Source organism: Pungitius pungitius, unplaced genomic scaffold (genome assembly GCF_949316345.1).
Source record: "Pungitius pungitius unplaced genomic scaffold, fPunPun2.1 scaffold_24, whole genome shotgun sequence".
Lineage (NCBI taxonomy): Eukaryota > Metazoa > Chordata > Actinopteri > Perciformes > Gasterosteidae > Pungitius > Pungitius pungitius.
The window spans coordinates 982,773-1,000,942 of record NW_026909886.1 but is presented as its reverse complement, the minus strand read 5'-3'; the positions used below and the strand labels follow the sequence as shown (position 1 = coordinate 1,000,942).

The 18,170-nt window shown below is 43.9% G+C and overlaps 37 non-coding genes across 37 annotated transcripts; all 37 read right to left on the bottom strand.

Annotated features, from left to right (window-relative positions):
• Positions 1-161: 161 nt before the first annotated feature.
• Positions 162-280, bottom strand: LOC134118462 (5S ribosomal RNA). The gene has a single exon (XR_009950020.1). It is a non-coding gene; the product is annotated as a 5S ribosomal RNA (ribosomal RNA).
• A 339-nt stretch (positions 281-619) lies between these two features.
• Positions 620-738, bottom strand: LOC134118183 (5S ribosomal RNA). The gene has a single exon (XR_009949740.1). It is a non-coding gene; the product is annotated as a 5S ribosomal RNA (ribosomal RNA).
• Positions 739-1,077: 339 nt separating this feature from the next.
• LOC134119113 (5S ribosomal RNA) lies at positions 1,078-1,196 on the bottom strand. Its single transcript, XR_009950675.1, has one exon. It is a non-coding gene; the product is annotated as a 5S ribosomal RNA (ribosomal RNA).
• Positions 1,197-1,592: 396 nt separating this feature from the next.
• On the bottom strand, positions 1,593-1,711 carry LOC134118181 (5S ribosomal RNA). The gene has a single exon (XR_009949738.1). It is a non-coding gene; the product is annotated as a 5S ribosomal RNA (ribosomal RNA).
• Positions 1,712-2,050: 339 nt separating this feature from the next.
• On the bottom strand, positions 2,051-2,169 carry LOC134118351 (5S ribosomal RNA). Its single transcript, XR_009949909.1, has one exon. It is a non-coding gene; the product is annotated as a 5S ribosomal RNA (ribosomal RNA).
• Positions 2,170-2,508: 339 nt separating this feature from the next.
• On the bottom strand, positions 2,509-2,627 carry LOC134118180 (5S ribosomal RNA). The gene has a single exon (XR_009949737.1). It is a non-coding gene; the product is annotated as a 5S ribosomal RNA (ribosomal RNA).
• A 339-nt stretch (positions 2,628-2,966) lies between these two features.
• LOC134118179 (5S ribosomal RNA) lies at positions 2,967-3,085 on the bottom strand. The gene has a single exon (XR_009949736.1). It is a non-coding gene; the product is annotated as a 5S ribosomal RNA (ribosomal RNA).
• A 397-nt stretch (positions 3,086-3,482) lies between these two features.
• LOC134118178 (5S ribosomal RNA) lies at positions 3,483-3,601 on the bottom strand. The gene has a single exon (XR_009949735.1). It is a non-coding gene; the product is annotated as a 5S ribosomal RNA (ribosomal RNA).
• Positions 3,602-3,997: 396 nt separating this feature from the next.
• LOC134118177 (5S ribosomal RNA) lies at positions 3,998-4,116 on the bottom strand. The gene has a single exon (XR_009949734.1). It is a non-coding gene; the product is annotated as a 5S ribosomal RNA (ribosomal RNA).
• A 339-nt stretch (positions 4,117-4,455) lies between these two features.
• LOC134118176 (5S ribosomal RNA) lies at positions 4,456-4,574 on the bottom strand. The gene has a single exon (XR_009949733.1). It is a non-coding gene; the product is annotated as a 5S ribosomal RNA (ribosomal RNA).
• Positions 4,575-4,971: 397 nt separating this feature from the next.
• LOC134118175 (5S ribosomal RNA) lies at positions 4,972-5,090 on the bottom strand. The gene has a single exon (XR_009949732.1). It is a non-coding gene; the product is annotated as a 5S ribosomal RNA (ribosomal RNA).
• A 339-nt stretch (positions 5,091-5,429) lies between these two features.
• On the bottom strand, positions 5,430-5,548 carry LOC134118174 (5S ribosomal RNA). The gene has a single exon (XR_009949731.1). It is a non-coding gene; the product is annotated as a 5S ribosomal RNA (ribosomal RNA).
• A 397-nt stretch (positions 5,549-5,945) lies between these two features.
• On the bottom strand, positions 5,946-6,064 carry LOC134118173 (5S ribosomal RNA). Its single transcript, XR_009949730.1, has one exon. It is a non-coding gene; the product is annotated as a 5S ribosomal RNA (ribosomal RNA).
• Positions 6,065-6,403: 339 nt separating this feature from the next.
• On the bottom strand, positions 6,404-6,522 carry LOC134118172 (5S ribosomal RNA). Its single transcript, XR_009949729.1, has one exon. It is a non-coding gene; the product is annotated as a 5S ribosomal RNA (ribosomal RNA).
• A 396-nt stretch (positions 6,523-6,918) lies between these two features.
• On the bottom strand, positions 6,919-7,037 carry LOC134118170 (5S ribosomal RNA). Its single transcript, XR_009949727.1, has one exon. It is a non-coding gene; the product is annotated as a 5S ribosomal RNA (ribosomal RNA).
• Positions 7,038-7,433: 396 nt separating this feature from the next.
• Positions 7,434-7,552, bottom strand: LOC134118169 (5S ribosomal RNA). The gene has a single exon (XR_009949726.1). It is a non-coding gene; the product is annotated as a 5S ribosomal RNA (ribosomal RNA).
• Positions 7,553-7,891: 339 nt separating this feature from the next.
• On the bottom strand, positions 7,892-8,010 carry LOC134118168 (5S ribosomal RNA). Its single transcript, XR_009949725.1, has one exon. It is a non-coding gene; the product is annotated as a 5S ribosomal RNA (ribosomal RNA).
• Positions 8,011-8,406: 396 nt separating this feature from the next.
• LOC134118167 (5S ribosomal RNA) lies at positions 8,407-8,525 on the bottom strand. The gene has a single exon (XR_009949724.1). It is a non-coding gene; the product is annotated as a 5S ribosomal RNA (ribosomal RNA).
• Positions 8,526-8,921: 396 nt separating this feature from the next.
• LOC134118166 (5S ribosomal RNA) lies at positions 8,922-9,040 on the bottom strand. Its single transcript, XR_009949723.1, has one exon. It is a non-coding gene; the product is annotated as a 5S ribosomal RNA (ribosomal RNA).
• Positions 9,041-9,379: 339 nt separating this feature from the next.
• Positions 9,380-9,498, bottom strand: LOC134118852 (5S ribosomal RNA). The gene has a single exon (XR_009950413.1). It is a non-coding gene; the product is annotated as a 5S ribosomal RNA (ribosomal RNA).
• A 396-nt stretch (positions 9,499-9,894) lies between these two features.
• Positions 9,895-10,013, bottom strand: LOC134118165 (5S ribosomal RNA). The gene has a single exon (XR_009949722.1). It is a non-coding gene; the product is annotated as a 5S ribosomal RNA (ribosomal RNA).
• A 339-nt stretch (positions 10,014-10,352) lies between these two features.
• On the bottom strand, positions 10,353-10,471 carry LOC134118626 (5S ribosomal RNA). Its single transcript, XR_009950186.1, has one exon. It is a non-coding gene; the product is annotated as a 5S ribosomal RNA (ribosomal RNA).
• Positions 10,472-10,868: 397 nt separating this feature from the next.
• LOC134119627 (5S ribosomal RNA) lies at positions 10,869-10,987 on the bottom strand. Its single transcript, XR_009951180.1, has one exon. It is a non-coding gene; the product is annotated as a 5S ribosomal RNA (ribosomal RNA).
• A 339-nt stretch (positions 10,988-11,326) lies between these two features.
• Positions 11,327-11,445, bottom strand: LOC134119149 (5S ribosomal RNA). The gene has a single exon (XR_009950711.1). It is a non-coding gene; the product is annotated as a 5S ribosomal RNA (ribosomal RNA).
• A 396-nt stretch (positions 11,446-11,841) lies between these two features.
• Positions 11,842-11,960, bottom strand: LOC134118164 (5S ribosomal RNA). Its single transcript, XR_009949721.1, has one exon. It is a non-coding gene; the product is annotated as a 5S ribosomal RNA (ribosomal RNA).
• Positions 11,961-12,356: 396 nt separating this feature from the next.
• LOC134119109 (5S ribosomal RNA) lies at positions 12,357-12,475 on the bottom strand. The gene has a single exon (XR_009950671.1). It is a non-coding gene; the product is annotated as a 5S ribosomal RNA (ribosomal RNA).
• Positions 12,476-12,814: 339 nt separating this feature from the next.
• On the bottom strand, positions 12,815-12,933 carry LOC134118625 (5S ribosomal RNA). Its single transcript, XR_009950185.1, has one exon. It is a non-coding gene; the product is annotated as a 5S ribosomal RNA (ribosomal RNA).
• Positions 12,934-13,330: 397 nt separating this feature from the next.
• On the bottom strand, positions 13,331-13,449 carry LOC134119519 (5S ribosomal RNA). Its single transcript, XR_009951072.1, has one exon. It is a non-coding gene; the product is annotated as a 5S ribosomal RNA (ribosomal RNA).
• A 339-nt stretch (positions 13,450-13,788) lies between these two features.
• On the bottom strand, positions 13,789-13,907 carry LOC134119147 (5S ribosomal RNA). Its single transcript, XR_009950709.1, has one exon. It is a non-coding gene; the product is annotated as a 5S ribosomal RNA (ribosomal RNA).
• A 396-nt stretch (positions 13,908-14,303) lies between these two features.
• On the bottom strand, positions 14,304-14,422 carry LOC134118940 (5S ribosomal RNA). The gene has a single exon (XR_009950501.1). It is a non-coding gene; the product is annotated as a 5S ribosomal RNA (ribosomal RNA).
• A 396-nt stretch (positions 14,423-14,818) lies between these two features.
• Positions 14,819-14,937, bottom strand: LOC134118163 (5S ribosomal RNA). Its single transcript, XR_009949720.1, has one exon. It is a non-coding gene; the product is annotated as a 5S ribosomal RNA (ribosomal RNA).
• Positions 14,938-15,333: 396 nt separating this feature from the next.
• LOC134118162 (5S ribosomal RNA) lies at positions 15,334-15,452 on the bottom strand. The gene has a single exon (XR_009949719.1). It is a non-coding gene; the product is annotated as a 5S ribosomal RNA (ribosomal RNA).
• Positions 15,453-15,791: 339 nt separating this feature from the next.
• LOC134118161 (5S ribosomal RNA) lies at positions 15,792-15,910 on the bottom strand. Its single transcript, XR_009949718.1, has one exon. It is a non-coding gene; the product is annotated as a 5S ribosomal RNA (ribosomal RNA).
• A 396-nt stretch (positions 15,911-16,306) lies between these two features.
• Positions 16,307-16,425, bottom strand: LOC134118938 (5S ribosomal RNA). Its single transcript, XR_009950499.1, has one exon. It is a non-coding gene; the product is annotated as a 5S ribosomal RNA (ribosomal RNA).
• Positions 16,426-16,820: 395 nt separating this feature from the next.
• Positions 16,821-16,939, bottom strand: LOC134118159 (5S ribosomal RNA). The gene has a single exon (XR_009949716.1). It is a non-coding gene; the product is annotated as a 5S ribosomal RNA (ribosomal RNA).
• A 396-nt stretch (positions 16,940-17,335) lies between these two features.
• LOC134118158 (5S ribosomal RNA) lies at positions 17,336-17,454 on the bottom strand. Its single transcript, XR_009949715.1, has one exon. It is a non-coding gene; the product is annotated as a 5S ribosomal RNA (ribosomal RNA).
• A 339-nt stretch (positions 17,455-17,793) lies between these two features.
• LOC134118157 (5S ribosomal RNA) lies at positions 17,794-17,912 on the bottom strand. Its single transcript, XR_009949714.1, has one exon. It is a non-coding gene; the product is annotated as a 5S ribosomal RNA (ribosomal RNA).
• Between the last annotated feature and the right edge of the window lie 258 nt (positions 17,913-18,170).

The following is an 18,170-nucleotide window of genomic DNA, read 5'->3' as shown; positions in this document are numbered from 1 at the left end:
ATTGCAGTCCCCGCCACCTCAAATGGCCTGACGATGGTATGGACGTAAGCCACCTTTCATCTTCTTCCTATTGCATCTCTTCTACAATGTGAAATACTTTTTACAATTGTGTAGGTGTACAATCTGCGGCGCTGGGCGGCTTTCGGAGAGAGAAGTGAAAAAGCTTACGGCACCTGGGCTTCCCAGGCGGTCTTCCATCCAGGTACTAACCAGGCCCTGCTCTGCTTAGCTTCCGAGATCAGACGAGATCGGGCGGAACCAGAGAGGTATGGCCGTAAGCTGCTTTTTATCTTTTTCCTAATCCTTTATAATGCGTCAAAAAATTATGTCACGCCTGCCGTTGGCATCTTTGTGTGGGTTAAATAAGGGTATGCAAAGAAGGCTGTGACATCCTATGCCGAAAATTGGATGGACTAGAGAAGACCCGCCCAGGAGTCCCAGCCAATCGGTGGATGGCCATTGCAGTCCCCGCCACCTCAAATGGCCTGACGATGGTATGGACGTAAGCCACCTTTCATCTTCTTCCTATTGCATCTCTTCTACAATGTGAAATACTTTTTACAATTGTGTAGGTGTACAATCTGCGGCGCTGGGCGGCTTTCGGAGAGAGAAGTGAAAAAGCTTACGGCACCTGGGATTCCCAGGCGGTCTTCCATCCAGGTACTAACCAGGCCCTGCTCTGCTTAGCTTCCGAGATCAGACGAGATCGGGCGGAACCAGAGAGGTATGGCCGTAAGCTGCTTTTTATCTTTTTCCTAATCCTTTATAATGCGTCAAAAAATTATGTCACGCCTGCCGTTGGCATCTTTGTGTGGGTTAAATAAGGGTATGCAAAGAAGGCTGTGATATCCTATGCCGAAAATTGGATGGACTAGAGAAGACCCGCCCAGGAGTCCCAGCCAATCGGTGGATGGCCATTGCAGTCCCCGCCACCTCAAATGGCCTGACGATGGTATGGACGTAAGCCACCTTTCATCTTCTTCCTATTGCATCTCTTCTACAATGTGAAATACTTTTTACAATTGTGTAGGTGTACAATCTGCGGCGCTGGGCGGCTTTCGGAGAGAGAAGTGAAAAAGCTTACGGCACCTGGGATTCCCAGGCGGTCTTCCATCCAGGTACTAACCAGTCCCTGCTCTGCTTAGCTTCCGAGATCAGACGAGATCGGGCGGAACCAGAGAGGTATGGCCGTAAGCTGCTTTTTATCTTTTTCCTAATCCTTTAGAACGTGTCAAAGATAATCAGAAAAGTTTCTTTTTCTAAAATTGAAGCAGTTCTTAGGATTGGCAAGAGAGGTTCCTAAAACCTGAAGGTAACTTTACTTTTCTTCACTGGCAATTCTAACATGTTGGGTTAGCACCTGTATTTCAACGGCTAAATTACAAACAAAAGTAGGCCAATTGTTAAATGTTGATCAACACTAATTTAGCAACCATGAAACGGAATCAATTTTGATGATATTGTCTAAGTTCCTTATATATCCAACGTTAAAACAACACTAAACATGCATCTCTTCGACAATGTGATATACTTTTTGTAATTTGTAGGTGTACAATCTGCGGCGCTCGGCGGCTTTCAGAGAGAAGTGAAAAAGCTTACGGCACCTGGGATTCCCAGGCGGTCTTCCATCCAGGTACTAACCAGGCCCTGCTCTGCTTAGCTTCCGAGATCAGACGAGATCGGGCGGAACCAGAGAGGTATGGCCGTAAGCTGCTTTTTATCTTTTTCCTAATCCTTTATAATGCGTCAAAAAATTATGTCACGCCTGCCGTTGGCATCTTTGTGTGGGTTAAATAAGGGTATGCAAAGAAGGCTGTGACATCCTATGCCGAAAATTGGATGGACTAGAGAAGACCCGCCCAGGAGTCCCAGCCAATCGGTGGATGGCCATTGCAGTCCCCGCCACCTCAAATGGCCTGACGATGGTATGGACGTAAGCCACCTTTCATCTTCTTCCTATTGCATCTCTTCTACAATGTGAAATACTTTTTACAATTGTGTAGGTGTACAATCTGCGGCGCTGGGCGGCTTTCGGAGAGAGAAGTGAAAAAGCTTACGGCACCTGGGCTTCCCAGGCGGTCTTCCATCCAGGTACTAACCAGGCCCTGCTCTGCTTAGCTTCCGAGATCAGACGAGATCGGGCGGAACCAGAGAGGTATGGCCGTAAGCTGCTTTTTATCTTTTTCCTAATCCTTTATAATGCGTCAAAAAATTATGTCACGCCTGCCGTTGGCATCTTTGTGTGGGTTAAATAAGGGTATGCAAAGAAGGCTGTGACATCCTATGCCGAAAATTGGATGGACTAGAGAAGACCCGCCCAGGAGTCCCAGCCAATCGGTGGATGGCCATTGCAGTCCCCGCCACCTCAAATGGCCTGACGATGGTATGGACGTAAGCCACCTTTCATCTTCTTCCTATTGCATCTCTTCTACAATGTGAAATACTTTTTACAATTGTGTAGGTGTACAATCTGCGGCGCTGGGCGGCTTTCGGAGAGAGAAGTGAAAAAGCTTACGGCACCTGGGATTCCCAGGCGGTCTTCCATCCAGGTACTAACCAGGCCCTGCTCTGCTTAGCTTCCGAGATCAGACGAGATCGGGCGGAACCAGAGAGGTATGGCCGTAAGCTGCTTTTTATCTTTTTCCTAATCCTTTATAATGCGTCAAAAAATTATGTCACGCCTGCCGTTGGCATCTTTGTGTGGGTTAAATAAGGGTATGCAAAGAAGGCTGTGACATCCTATGCCGAAAATTGGATGGACTAGAGAAGACCCGCCCAGGAGTCCCAGCCAATCGGTGGATGGCCATTGCAGTCCCCGCCACCTCAAATGGCCTGACGATGGTATGGACGTAAGCCACCTTTCATCTTCTTCCTATTGCATCTCTTCTACAATGTGAAATACTTTTTACAATTGTGTAGGTGTACAATCTGCGGCGCTGGGCGGCTTTCGGAGAGAGAAGTGAAAAAGCTTACGGCACCTGGGATTCCCAGGCGGTCTTCCATCCAGGTACTAACCAGGCCCTGCTCTGCTTAGCTTCCGAGATCAGACGAGATCGGGCGGAACCAGAGAGGTATGGCCGTAAGCTGCTTTAATATCTTTTTCCTAATCCTTTAGAACGTGTCAAAGATAATCAGAAAAGTTTCTTTTTCTAAAATTGAAGCAGTTCTTAGGATTGGCAAGAGAGGTTCCTAAAACCTGAAGGTAACTTTACTTTTCTTCACTGGCAATTCTAACATGTTGGGTTAGCACCTGTATTTCAACGGCTAAATTACAAACAAAAGTAGGCCAATTGTTAAATGTTGATCAACACTAATTTAGCAACCATGAAACGGAATCAATTTTGATGATATTGTCTAAGTTCCTTATATATCCAACGTTAAAACAACACTAAACATGCATCTCTTCGACAATGTGATATACTTTTTGTAATTTGTAGGTGTACAATCTGCGGCGCTCGGCGGCTTTCAGAGAGAAGTGAAAAAGCTTACGGCACCTGGGATTCCCAGGCGGTCTTCCATCCAGGTACTAACCAGGCCCTGCTCTGCTTAGCTTCCGAGATCAGACGAGATCGGGCGGAACCAGAGAGGTATGGCCGTAAGCTGCTTTTTATCTTTTTCCTAATCCTTTAGAACGTGTCAAAGATAATCAGAAAAGTTTCTTTTTCTAAAATTGAAGCAGTTCTTAGGATTGGCAAGAGAGGTTCCTAAAACCTGAAGGTAACTTTACTTTTCTTCACTGGCAATTCTAACATGTTGGGTTAGCACCTGTATTTCAACGGCTAAATTACAAACAAAAGTATGCCAATTGTTAAATGTTGATCAACACTAATTTAGCAACCATGAAACGGAATCAATTTTGATGATATTGTCTAAGTTCCTTATATATCCAACGTTAAAACAACACTAAACATGCATCTCTTCGACAATGTGATGTACTTTTTGTAATTTGTAGGTGTACAATCTGCGGCGCTCGGCAGCTTTCAGAGAGAAGTGAAAAAGCTTACGGCACCTGGGATTCCCAGGCGGTCTTCCATCCAGGTACTAACCAGGCCCTGCTCTGCTTAGCTTCCGAGATCAGACGAGATCGGGCGGAACCAGAGAGGTATGGCCGTAAGCTGCTTTTTATCTTTTTCCTAATCCTTTATAATGCGTCAAAAAATTATGTCACGCCTGCCGTTGGCATCTTTGTGTGGGTTAAATAAGGGTATGCAAAGAAGGCTGTGACATCCTATGCCGAAAATTGGATGGACTAGAGAAGACCCGCCCAGGAGTCCCAGCCAATCGGTGGATGGCCATTGCAGTCCCCGCCACCTCAAATGGCCTGACGATGGTATGGACGTAAGCCACCTTTCATCTTCTTCCTATTGCATCTCTTCTACAATGTGAAATACTTTTTACAATTGTGTAGGTGTACAATCTGCGGCGCTGGGCGGCTTTCGGAGAGAGAAGTGAAAAAGCTTACGGCACCTGGGATTCCCAGGCGGTCTTCCATCCAGGTACTAACCAGGCCCTGCTCTGCTTAGCTTCCGAGATCAGACGAGATCGGGCGGAACCAGAGAGGTATGGCCGTAAGCTGCTTTAATATCTTTTTCCTAATCCTTTAGAACGTGTCAAAGATAATCAGAAAAGTTTCTTTTTCTAAAATTGAAGCAGTTCTTAGGATTGGCAAGAGAGGTTCCTAAAACCTGAAGGTAACTTTACTTTTCTTCACTGGCAATTCTAACATGTTGGGTTAGCACCTGTATTTCAACGGCTAAATTACAAACAAAAGTAGGCCAATTGTTAAATGTTGATCAACACTAATTTAGCAACCATGAAACGGAATCAATTTTGATGATATTGTCTAAGTTCCTTATATATCCAACGTTAAAACAACACTAAACATGCATCTCTTCGACAATGTGATATACTTTTTGTAATTTGTAGGTGTACAATCTGCGGCGCTCGGCGGCTTTCAGAGAGAAGTGAAAAAGCTTACGGCACCTGGGATTCCCAGGCGGTCTTCCATCCAGGTACTAACCAGGCCCTGCTCTGCTTAGCTTCCGAGATCAGACGAGATCGGGCGGAACCAGAGAGGTATGGCCGTAAGCTGCTTTTTATCTTTTTCCTAATCCTTTATAATGCGTCAAAAAATTATGTCACGCCTGCCGTTGGCATCTTTGTGTGGGTTAAATAAGGGTATGCAAAGAAGGCTGTGACATCCTATGCCGAAAATTGGATGGACTAGAGAAGACCCGCCCAGGAGTCCCAGCCAATCGGTGGATGGCCATTGCAGTCCCCGCCACCTCAAATGGCCTGACGATGGTATGGACGTAAGCCACCTTTCATCTTCTTCCTATTGCATCTCTTCTACAATGTGAAATACTTTTTACAATTGTGTAGGTGTACAATCTGCGGCGCTGGGCGGCTTTCGGAGAGAGAAGTGAAAAAGCTTACGGCACCTGGGATTCCCAGGCGGTCTTCCATCCAGGTACTAACCAGGCCCTGCTCTGCTTAGCTTCCGAGATCAGACGAGATCGGGCGGAACCAGAGAGGTATGGCCGTAAGCTGCTTTAATATCTTTTTCCTAATCCTTTAGAACGTGTCAAAGATAATCAGAAAAGTTTCTTTTTCTAAAATTGAAGCAGTTCTTAGGATTGGCAAGAGAGGTTCCTAAAACCTGAAGGTAACTTTACTTTTCTTCACTGGCAATTCTAACATGTTGGGTTAGCACCTGTATTTCAACGGCTAAATTACAAACAAAAGTAGGCCAATTGTTAAATGTTGATCAACACTAATTTAGCAACCATGAAACGGAATCAATTTTGATGATATTGTCTAAGTTCCTTATATATCCAACGTTAAAACAACACTAAACATGCATCTCTTCGACAATGTGATATACTTTTTGTAATTTGTAGGTGTACAATCTGCGGCGCTCGGCGGCTTTCAGAGAGAAGTGAAAAAGCTTACGGCACCTGGGATTCCCAGGCGGTCTTCCATCCAGGTACTAACCAGGCCCTGCTCTGCTTAGCTTCCGAGATCAGACGAGATCGGGCGGAACCAGAGAGGTATGGCCGTAAGCTGCTTTTTATCTTTTTCCTAATCCTTTATAATGCGTCAAAAAATTATGTCACGCCTGCCGTTGGCATCTTTGTGTGGGTTAAATAAGGGTATGCAAAGAAGGCTGTGACATCCTATGCCGAAAATTGGATGGACTAGAGAAGACCCGCCCAGGAGTCCCAGCCAATCGGTGGATGGCCATTGCAGTCCCCGCCACCTCAAATGGCCTGACGATGGTATGGACGTAAGCCACCTTTCATCTTCTTCCTATTGCATCTCTTCTACAATGTGAAATACTTTTTACAATTGTGTAGGTGTACAATCTGCGGCGCTGGGCGGCTTTCGGAGAGAGAAGTGAAAAAGCTTACGGCACCTGGGATTCCCAGGCGGTCTTCCATCCAGGTACTAACCAGGCCCTGCTCTGCTTAGCTTCCGAGATCAGACGAGATCGGGCGGAACCAGAGAGGTATGGCCGTAAGCTGCTTTTGATCTTTTTCCTAATCCTTTAAAACGTGTCAAAGATAATCAGAAGAGTTTCTTTTTCTAAAATTGAAGCAGTTCTTAGGATTGGCAAGAGAGGTTCCTAAAACCTGAAGGTAACTTTACTTTTCTTCACTGGCAATTCTAATATGTTGGGTTAGCACCTGTATTTCAACGGCTAAATTACAAACAAAAGTATGCCAATTGTTAAATGTTGATCAACACTAATTTAGCAACCATGAAACGGAATCAATTTTGATGATATTGTCTAAGTTCCTTATATATCCAACGTTAAAACAACACTAAACATGCATCTCTTCGACAATGTGATGTACTTTTTGTAATTTGTAGGTGTACAATCTGCGGCGCTCGGCAGCTTTCAGAGAGAAGTGAAAAAGCTTACGGCACCTGGGATTCCCAGGCGGTCTTCCATCCAGGTACTAACCAGGCCCTGCTCTGCTTAGCTTCCGAGATCAGACGAGATCGGGCGGAACCAGAGAGGTATGGCCGTAAGCTGCTTTTTATCTTTTTCCTAATCCTTTAAAACGTGTCAAAGATAATCAGAAGAGTTTCTTTTTCTAAAATTGAAGCAGTTCTTAGGATTGGCAAGAGAGGTTCCTAAAACCTGAAGGTAACTTTACTTTTCTTCACTGGCAATTCTAACATGTTGGGTTAGCACCTGTATTTCAACGGCTAAATTACAAACAAAAGTATGCCAATTGTTAAATGTTGATCAACACTAATTTAGCAACCATGAAACGGAATCAATTTTGATGATATTGTCTAAGTTCCTTATATATCCAACGTTAAAACAACACTAAACATGCATCTCTTCGACAATGTGATATACTTTTTGTAATTTGTAGGTGTACAATCTGCGGCGCTCGGCGGCTTTCAGAGAGAAGTGAAAAAGCTTACGGCACCTGGGATTCCCAGGCGGTCTTCCATCCAGGTACTAACCAGGCCCTGCTCTGCTTAGCTTCCGAGATCAGACGAGATCGGGCGGAACCAGAGAGGTATGGCCGTAAGCTGCTTTTTATCTTTTTCCTAATCCTTTATAATGCGTCAAAAAATTATGTCACGCCTGCCGTTGGCATCTTTGTGTGGGTTAAATAAGGGTATGCAAAGAAGGCTGTGACATCCTATGCCGAAAATTGGATGGACTAGAGAAGACCCGCCCAGGAGTCCCAGCCAATCGGTGGATGGCCATTGCAGTCCCCGCCACCTCAAATGGCCTGACGATGGTATGGACGTAAGCCACCTTTCATCTTCTTCCTATTGCATCTCTTCTACAATGTGAAATACTTTTTACAATTGTGTAGGTGTACAATCTGCGGCGCTGGGCGGCTTTCGGAGAGAGAAGTGAAAAAGCTTACGGCACCTGGGATTCCCAGGCGGTCTTCCATCCAGGTACTAACCAGGCCCTGCTCTGCTTAGCTTCCGAGATCAGACGAGATCGGGCGGAACCAGAGAGGTATGGCCGTAAGCTGCTTTTGATCTTTTTCCTAATCCTTTAAAACGTGTCAAAGATAATCAGAAGAGTTTCTTTTTCTAAAATTGAAGCAGTTCTTAGGATTGGCAAGAGAGGTTCCTAAAACCTGAAGGTAACTTTACTTTTCTTCACTGGCAATTCTAATATGTTGGGTTAGCACCTGTATTTCAACGGCTAAATTACAAACAAAAGTATGCCAATTGTTAAATGTTGATCAACACTAATTTAGCAACCATGAAACGGAATCAATTTTGATGATATTGTCTAAGTTCCTTATATATCCAACGTTAAAACAACACTAAACATGCATCTCTTCGACAATGTGATGTACTTTTTGTAATTTGTAGGTGTACAATCTGCGGCGCTCGGCAGCTTTCAGAGAGAAGTGAAAAAGCTTACGGCACCTGGGATTCCCAGGCGGTCTTCCATCCAGGTACTAACCAGGCCCTGCTCTGCTTAGCTTCCGAGATCAGACGAGATCGGGCGGAACCAGAGAGGTATGGCCGTAAGCTGCTTTTTATCTTTTTCCTAATCCTTTAAAACGTGTCAAAGATAATCAGAAGAGTTTCTTTTTCTAAAATTGAAGCAGTTCTTAGGATTGGCAAGAGAGGTTCCTAAAACCTGAAGGTAACTTTACTTTTCTTCACTGGCAATTCTAACATGTTGGGTTAGCACCTGTATTTCAACGGCTAAATTATAAACAAAAGTAGGCCAATTGTTAAATGTTGATCAACACTAATTTAGCAACCATGAAACGGAATCAATTTTGATGATATTGTCTAAGTTCCTTATATATCCAACGTTAAAACAACACTAAACATGCATCTCTTCGACAATGTGATATACTTTTTGTAATTTGTAGGTGTACAATCTGCGGCGCTCGGCGGCTTTCAGAGAGAAGTGAAAAAGCTTACGGCACCTGGGATTCCCAGGCGGTCTTCCATCCAGGTACTAACCAGGCCCTGCTCTGCTTAGCTTCCGAGATCAGACGAGATCGGGCGGAACCAGAGAGGTATGGCCGTAAGCTGCTTTTTATCTTTTTCCTAATCCTTTATAATGCGTCAAAAAATTATGTCACGCCTGCCGTTGGCATCTTTGTGTGGGTTAAATAAGGGTATGCAAAGAAGGCTGTGACATCCTATGCCGAAAATTGGATGGACTAGAGAAGACCCGCCCAGGAGTCCCAGCCAATCGGTGGATGGCCATTGCAGTCCCCGCCACCTCAAATGGCCTGACGATGGTATGGACGTAAGCCACCTTTCATCTTCTTCCTATTGCATCTCTTCTACAATGTGAAATACTTTTTACAATTGTGTAGGTGTACAATCTGCGGCGCTGGGCGGCTTTCGGAGACAGAAGTGAAAAAGCTTACGGCACCTGGGATTCCCAGGCGGTCTTCCATCCAGGTACTAACCAGGCCCTGCTCTGCTTAGCTTCCGAGATCAGACGAGATCGGGCGGAACCAGAGAGGTATGGCCGTACGCTGCTTTTTATCTTTTTCCTAATCCTTTAAAACGTGTCAAAGATAATCAGAAGAGTTTCTTTTTCTAAAATTAAAGCAGTTCTTAGGATTGGCAAGAGAGGTTCCTAAAACCTGAAGGTAACTTTACTTTTCTTCACTGGCAATTCTAACATGTTGGGTTAGCACCTGTATTTCAACGGCTAAATTACAAACAAAAGTAGGCCAATTGTTAAATGTTGATCAACACTAATTTAGCAACCATGAAACGGAATCAATTTTGATGATATTGTCTAAGTTCCTTATATATCCAACGTTAAAACAACACTAAACATGCATCTCTTCGACAATGTGATATACTTTTTGTAATTTGTAGGTGTACAATCTGCGGCGCTCGGCGGCTTTCAGAGAGAAGTGAAAAAGCTTACGGCACCTGGGATTCCCAGGCGGTCTTCCATCCAGGTACTAACCAGGCCCTGCTCTGCTTAGCTTCCGAGATCAGACGAGATCGGGCGGAACCAGAGAGGTATGGCCGTAAGCTGCTTTTTATCTTTTTCCTAATCCTTTATAATGCGTCAAAAAATTATGTCACGCCTGCCGTTGGCATCTTTGTGTGGGTTAAATAAGGGTATGCAAAGAAGGCTGTGACATCCTATGCCGAAAATTGGATGGACTAGAGAAGACCCGCCCAGGAGTCCCAGCCAATCGGTGGATGGCCATTGCAGTCCCCGCCACCTCAAATGGCCTGACGATGGTATGGACGTAAGCCACCTTTCATCTTCTTCCTATTGCATCTCTTCTACAATGTGAAATACTTTTTACAATTGTGTAGGTGTACAATCTGCGGCGCTGGGCGGCTTTCGGAGAGAGAAGTGAAAAAGCTTACGGCACCTGGGATTCCCAGGCGGTCTTCCATCCAGGTACTATCCAGGCCCTGCTCTGCTTAGCTTCCGAGATCAGACGAGATCGGGCGGAACCAGAGAGGTATGGCCGTAAGCTGCTTTAATATCTTTTTCCTAATCCTTTAGAACGTGTCAAAGATAATCAGAAAAGTTTCTTTTTCTAAAATTGAAGCAGTTCTTAGGATTGGCAAGAGAGGTTCCTAAAACCTGAAGGTAACTTTACTTTTCTTCACTGGCAATTCTAACATGTTGGGTTAGCACCTGTATTTCAACGGCTAAATTACAAACAAAAGTATGCCAATTGTTAAATGTTGATCAACACTAATTTAGCAACCATGAAACGGAATCAATTTTGATGATATTGTCTAAGTTCCTTATATATCCAACGTTAAAACAACACTAAACATGCATCTCTTCGACAATGTGATGTACTTTTTGTAATTTGTAGGTGTACAATCTGCGGCGCTCGGCGGCTTTCAGAGAGAAGTGAAAAAGCTTACGGCACCTGGGATTCCCAGGCGGTCTTCCATCCAGGTACTAACCAGGCCCTGCTCTGCTTAACTTCCGAGATCAGACGAGATCGGGCGGAACCAGAGAGGTATGGCCGTAAGCTGCTTTTTATCTTTTTCCTAATCCTTTATAATGCGTCAAAAAATTATGTCACGCCTGCCGTTGGCATCTTTGTGTGGGTTAAATAAGGGTATGCAAAGAAGGCTGTGACATCCTATGCCGAAAATTGGATGGACTAGAGAAGACCCGCCCAGAAGTCCCAGCCAATCGGTGGATGGCCATTGCAGTCCCCGCCACCTCAAATGGCCTGACGATGGTATGGACGTAAGCCACCTTTCATCTTCTTCCTATTGCATCTCTTCTACAATGTGAAATACTTTTTACAATTGTGTAGGTGTACAATCTGCGGCGCTGGGCACCTTTCGGAGAGAGAAGAGAAAAAGCTTACGGCACCTGGGATCCCCAGGCGGTCTTCCATCCAGGTACTAACCAGGCCCTGCTCTGCTTAGCTTCCGAGATCAGACGAGATCGGGCGGAACCAGAGAGGTATGGCCGTACGCTGCTTTTTATCTTTTTCCTAATCCTTTAAAACGTGTCAAAGATAATCAGAAGAGTTTCTTTTTCTAAAATTGAAGCAGTTCTTAGGATTGGCAAGAGAGGTTCCTAAAACCTGAAGGTAACTTTACTTTTCTTCACTGGCAATTCTAACATGTTGGGTTAGCACCTGTATTTCAACGGCTAAATTACAAACAAAAGTAGGCCAATTGTTAAATGTTGATCAACACTAATTTAGCAACCATGAAACGGAATCAATTTTGATGATATTGTCTAAGTTCCTTATATATCCAACGTTAAAACAACACTAAACATGCATCTCTTCGACAATGTGATATACTTTTTGTAATTTGTAGGTGTACAATCTGCGGCGCTCGGCGGCTTTCAGAGAGAAGTGAAAAAGCTTACGGCACCTGGGATTCCCAGGCGGTCTTCCATCCAGGTACTAACCAGGCCCTGCTCTGCTTAGCTTCCGAGATCAGACGAGATCGGGCGGAACCAGAGAGGTATGGCCGTAAGCTGCTTTTTATCTTTTTCCTAATCCTTTAAAACGTGTCAAAGATAATCAGAAGAGTTTCTTTTTCTAAAATTGAAGCAGTTCTTAGGATTGGCAAGAGAGGTTCCTAAAACCTGAAGGTAACTTTACTTTTCTTCACTGGCAATTCTAACATGTTGGGTTAGCACCTGTATTTCAACGGCTAAATTACAAACAAAAGTAGGCCAATTGTTAAATGTTGATCAACACTAATTTAGCAACCATGAAACGGAATCAATTTTGATGATATTGTCTAAGTTCCTTATATATCCAACGTTAAAACAACACTAAACATGCATCTCTTCGACAATGTGATATACTTTTTGTAATTTGTAGGTGTACAATCTGCGGCGCTCGGCGGCTTTCAGAGAGAAGTGAAAAAGCTTACGGCACCTGGGATTCCCAGGCCGTCTTCCATCCAGGTACTAACCAGGCCCTGCTCTGCTTAGCTTCCGAGATCAGACGAGATCGGGCGGAACCAGAGAGGTATGGCCGTAAGCTGCTTTTTATCTTTTTCCTAATCCTTTATAATGCGTCAAAAAATTATGTCACGCCTGCCGTTGGCATCTTTGTGTGGGTTAAATAAGGGTATGCAAAGAAGGCTGTGACATCCTATGCCGAAAATTGGATGGACTAGAGAAGACCCGCCCAGGAGTCCCAGCCAATCGGTGGATGGCCATTGCAGTCCCCGCCACCTCAAATGGCCTGACGATGGTATGGACGTAAGCCACCTTTCATCTTCTTCCTATTGCATCTCTTCTACAATGTGAAATACTTTTTACAATTGTGTAGGTGTACAATCTGCGGCGCTGGGCGGCTTTCGGAGAGAGAAGTGAAAAAGCTTACGGCACCTGGGATTCCCAGGCGGTCTTCCATCCAGGTACTATCCAGGCCCTGCTCTGCTTAGCTTCCGAGATCAGACGAGATCGGGCGGAACCAGAGAGGTATGGCCGTAAGCTGCTTTAATATCTTTTTCCTAATCCTTTAGAACGTGTCAAAGATAATCAGAAAAGTTTCTTTTTCTAAAATTGAAGCAGTTCTTAGGATTGGCAAGAGAGGTTCCTAAAACCTGAAGGTAACTTTACTTTTCTTCACTGGCAATTCTAACATGTTGGGTTAGCACCTGTATTTCAACGGCTAAATTACAAACAAAAGTATGCCAATTGTTAAATGTTGATCAACACTAATTTAGCAACCATGAAACGGAATCAATTTTGATGATATTGTCTAAGTTCCTTATATATCCAACGTTAAAACAACACTAAACATGCATCTCTTCGACAATGTGATGTACTTTTTGTAATTTGTAGGTGTACAATCTGCGGCGCTCGGCGGCTTTCAGAGAGAAGTGAAAAAGCTTACGGCACCTGGGATTCCCAGGCGGTCTTCCATCCAGGTACTAACCAGGCCCTGCTCTGCTTAACTTCCGAGATCAGACGAGATCGGGCGGAACCAGAGAGGTATGGCCGTAAGCTGCTTTTTATCTTTTTCCTAATCCTTTATAATGCGTCAAAAAATTATGTCACGCCTGCCGTTGGCATCTTTGTGTGGGTTAAATAAGGGTATGCAAAGAAGGCTGTGACATCCTATGCCGAAAATTGGATGGACTAGAGAAGACCCGCCCAGAAGTCCCAGCCAATCGGTGGATGGCCATTGCAGTCCCCGCCACCTCAAATGGCCTGACGATGGTATGGACGTAAGCCACCTTTCATCTTCTTCCTATTGCATCTCTTCTACAATGTGAAATACTTTTTACAATTGTGTAGGTGTACAATCTGCGGCGCTGGGCACCTTTCGGAGAGAGAAGAGAAAAAGCTTACGGCACCTGGGATCCCCAGGCGGTCTTCCATCCAGGTACTAACCAGGCCCTGCTCTGCTTAGCTTCCGAGATCAGACGAGATCGGGCGGAACCAGAGAGGTATGGCCGTACGCTGCTTTTTATCTTTTTCCTAATCCTTTAAAACGTGTCAAAGATAATCAGAAGAGTTTCTTTTTCTAAAATTGAAGCAGTTCTTAGGATTGGCAAGAGAGGTTCCTAAAACCTGAAGGTAACTTTACTTTTCTTCACTGGCAATTCTAACATGTTGGGTTAGCACCTGTATTTCAACGGCTAAATTACAAACAAAAGTAGGCCAATTGTTAAATGTTGATCAACACTAATTTAGCAACCATGAAACGGAATCAATTTTGATGATATTGTCTAAGTTCCTTATATATCCAACGTTAAAACAACACTAAACATGCATCTCTTCGACAATGTGATATACTTTTTGTAATTTGTAGGTGTACAATCTGCGGCGCTCGGCGGCTTTCAGAGAGAAGTGAAAAAGCTTACGGCACCTGGGATTCCCAGGCGGTCTTCCATCCAGGTACTAAGCAGGCCCTGCTCTGCTTAGCTTCCGAGATCAGACGAGATCGGGCGGAACCAGAGAGGTATGGCCGTAAGCTGCTTTTTATCTTTTTCCTAATCCTTTAGAACGTGTCAAAGATAATCAGAAGAGTTTCTTTTTCTAAAATTGAAGCAGTTCTTAGGATTGGCAAGAGAGGTTCCTAAAACCTGAAGGTAACTTTACTTTTCTTCACTGGCAATTCTAACATGTTGGGTTAGCACCTGTATTTCAACGGCTAAATTACAAACAAAAGTATGCCAATTGTTAAATGTTGATCAACACTAATTTAGCAACCATGAAACGGAATCAATTTTGATGATATTGTCTAAGTTCCTTATATATCCAACGTTAAAACAACACTAAACATGCATCTCTTCGACAATGTGATATACTTTTTGTAATTTGTAGGTGTACAATCTGCGGCGCTCGGCGGCTTTCAGAGAGAAGTGAAAAAGCTTACGGCACCTGGGATTCCCAGGCGGTCTTCCATCCAGGTACTAACCAGGCCCTGCTCTGCTTAGCTTCCGAGATCAGACGAGATCGGGCGGAACCAGAGAGGTATGGCCGTAAGCTGCTTTTTATCTTTTTCCTAATCCTTTAAAACGTGTCAAAGATAATCAGAAGAGTTTCTTTTTCTAAAATTGAAGCAGTTCTTAGGATTGGCAAGAGAGGTTCCTAAAACCTGAAGGTAACTTTACTTTTCTTCACTGGCAATTCTAACATGTTGGGTTAGCACCTGTATTTCAACGGCTAAATTACAAACAAAAGTAGGCCAATTGTTAAATGTTGATCAACACTAATTTAGCAACCATGAAACGGAATCAATTTTGATGATATTGTCTAAGTTCCTTATATATCCAACGTTAAAACAACACTAAACATGCATCTCTTCGACAATGTGATATACTTTTTGTAATTTGTAGGTGTACAATCTGCGGCGCTCGGCGGCTTTCAGAGAGAAGTGAAAAAGCTTACGGCACCTGGGATTCCCAGGCGGTCTTCCATCCAGGTACTAACCAGGCCCTGCTCTGCTTAGCTTCCGAGATCAGACGAGATCGGGCGGAACCAGAGAGGTATGGCCGTAAGCTGCTTTTTATCTTTTTCCTAATCCTTTATAATGCGTCAAAAAATTATGTCACGCCTGCCGTTGGCATCTTTGTGTGGGTTAAATAAGGGTATGCAAAGAAGGCTGTGACATCCTATACCGAAAATTGGATGGACTAGAGAAGACCCGCCCAGGAGTCCCAGCCAATCGGTGGATGGCCATTGCAGTCCCCGCCACCTCAAATGGCCTGACGATGGTATGGACGTAAGCCACCTTTCATCTTCTTCCTATTGCATCTCTTCTACAATGTGAAATACTTTTTACAATTGTGTAGGTGTACAATCTGCGGCGCTGGGCGGCTTTCGGAGAGAGAAGTGAAAAAGCTTACGGCACCTGGGATTCCCAGGCGGTCTTCCATCCAGGTACTAACCAGGCCCTGCTCTGCTTAGCTTCCGAGATCAGACGAGATCGGGCGGAACCAGAGAGGTATGGCCGTAAGCTGCTTTTTATCTTTTTCCTAATCCTTTAGAACGTGTCAAAGATAATCAGAAGAGTTTCTTTTTCTAAAATTGAAGCAGTTCTTAGGATTGGCAAGAGAGGTTCCTAAAACCTGAAGGTAACTTTACTTTTCTTCACTGGCAATTCTAACATGTTGGGTTAGCACCTGTATTTCAACGGCTAAATTACAAACAAAAGTAGGCCAATTGTTAAATGTTGATCAACACTAATTTAGCAACCATGAAACGGAATCAATTTTGATGATATTGTCTAAGTTCCTTATATATCCAACGTTAAAACAACACTAAACATGCATCTCTTCGACAATGTGATATACTTTTTGTAATTTGTAGGTGTACAATCTGCGGCGCTCGGCGGCTTTCAGAGAGAAGTGAAAAAGCTTACGGCACCTGGGATTCCCAGGCGGTCTTCCATCCAGGTACTAAGCAGGCCCTGCTCTGCTTAGCTTCCGAGATCAGACGAGATCGGGCGGAACCAGAGAGGTATGGCCGTAAGCTGCTTTTTATCTTTTTCCTAATCCTTTAGAACGTGTCAAAGATAATCAGAAGAGTTTCTTTTTCTAAAATTGAAGCAGTTCTTAGGATTGGCAAGAGAGGTTCCTAAAACCTGAAGGTAACTTTACTTTTCTTCACTGGCAATTCTAACATGTTGGGTTAGCACCTGTATTTCAACGGCTAAATTACAAACAAAAGTATGCCAATTGTTAAATGTTGATCAACACTAATTTAGCAACCATGAAACGGAATCAATTTTGATGATATTGTCTAAGTTCCTTATATATCCAACGTTAAAACAACACTAAACATGCATCTCTTCGACAATGTGATGTACTTTTTGTAATTTGTAGGTGTACAATCTGCGGCGCTCGGCAGCTTTCAGAGAGAAGTGAAAAGCTTACGGCACCTGGGATTCCCAGGCGGTCTTCCATCCAGGTACTAACCAGGCCCTGCTCTGCTTAGCTTCCGAGATCAGACGAGATCGGGCGGAACCAGAGAGGTATGGCCGTAAGCTGCTTTTTATCTTTTTCCTAATCCTTTAAAACGTGTCAAAGATAATCAGAAGAGTTTCTTTTTCTAAAATTGAAGCAGTTCTTAGGATTGGCAAGAGAGGTTCCTAAAACCTGAAGGTAACTTTACTTTTCTTAACTGGCAATTCTAACATGTTGGGTTAGCACCTGTATTTCAACGGCTAAATTACAAACAAAAGTAGGCCAATTGTTAAATGTTGATCAACACTAATTTAGCAACCATGAAACGGAATCAATTTTGATGATATTGTCTAAGTTCCTTATATATCCAACGTTAAAACAACACTAAACATGCATCTCTTCGACAATGTGATATACTTTTTGTAATTTGTAGGTGTACAATCTGCGGCGCTCGGCGGCTTTCAGAGAGAAGTGAAAAAGCTTACGGCACCTGGGATTCCCAGGCGGTCTTCCATCCAGGTACTAACCAGGCCCTGCTCTGCTTAGCTTCCGAGATCAGACGAGATCGGGCGGAACCAGAGAGGTATGGCCGTAAGCTGCTTTTTATCTTTTTCCTAATCCTTTATAATGCGTCAAAAAATTATGTCACGCCTGCCGTTGGCATCTTTGTGTGGGTTAAATAAGGGTATGCAAAGAAGGCTGTGACATCCTATGCCGAAAATTGGATGGACTAGAGAAGACCCGCCCAGGAGTCCCAGCCAATCGGTGGATGGCCATTGCAGTCCCCGCCACCTCAAATGGCCTGACGATGGTATGGACGTAAGCCACCTTTCATCTTCTTCCTATTGCATCTCTTCTACAATGTGAAATACTTTTTACAATTGTGTAGGTGTACAATCTGCGGCGCTGGGCGGCTTTCGGAGAGAGAAGTGAAAAAGCTTACGGCACCTGGGATTCCCAGGCGGTCTTCCATCCAGGTACTAACCAGGCCCTGCTCTGCTTAGCTTCCGAGATCAGACGAGATCGGGCGGAACCAGAGAGGTATGGCCGTAAGCTGCTTTAATATCTTTTTCCTAATCCTTTAGAACGTGTCAAAGATAATCAGAAAAGTTTCTTTTTCTAAAATTGAAGCAGTTCTTAGGATTGGCAAGAGAGGTTCCTAAAACCTGAAGGTAACTTTACTTTTCTTCACTGGCAATTCTAACATGTTGGGTTAGCACCTGTATTTCAACGGCTAAATTACAAACAAAAGTATGCCAATTGTTAAATGTTGATCAACACTAATTTAGCAACCATGAAACGGAATCAATTTT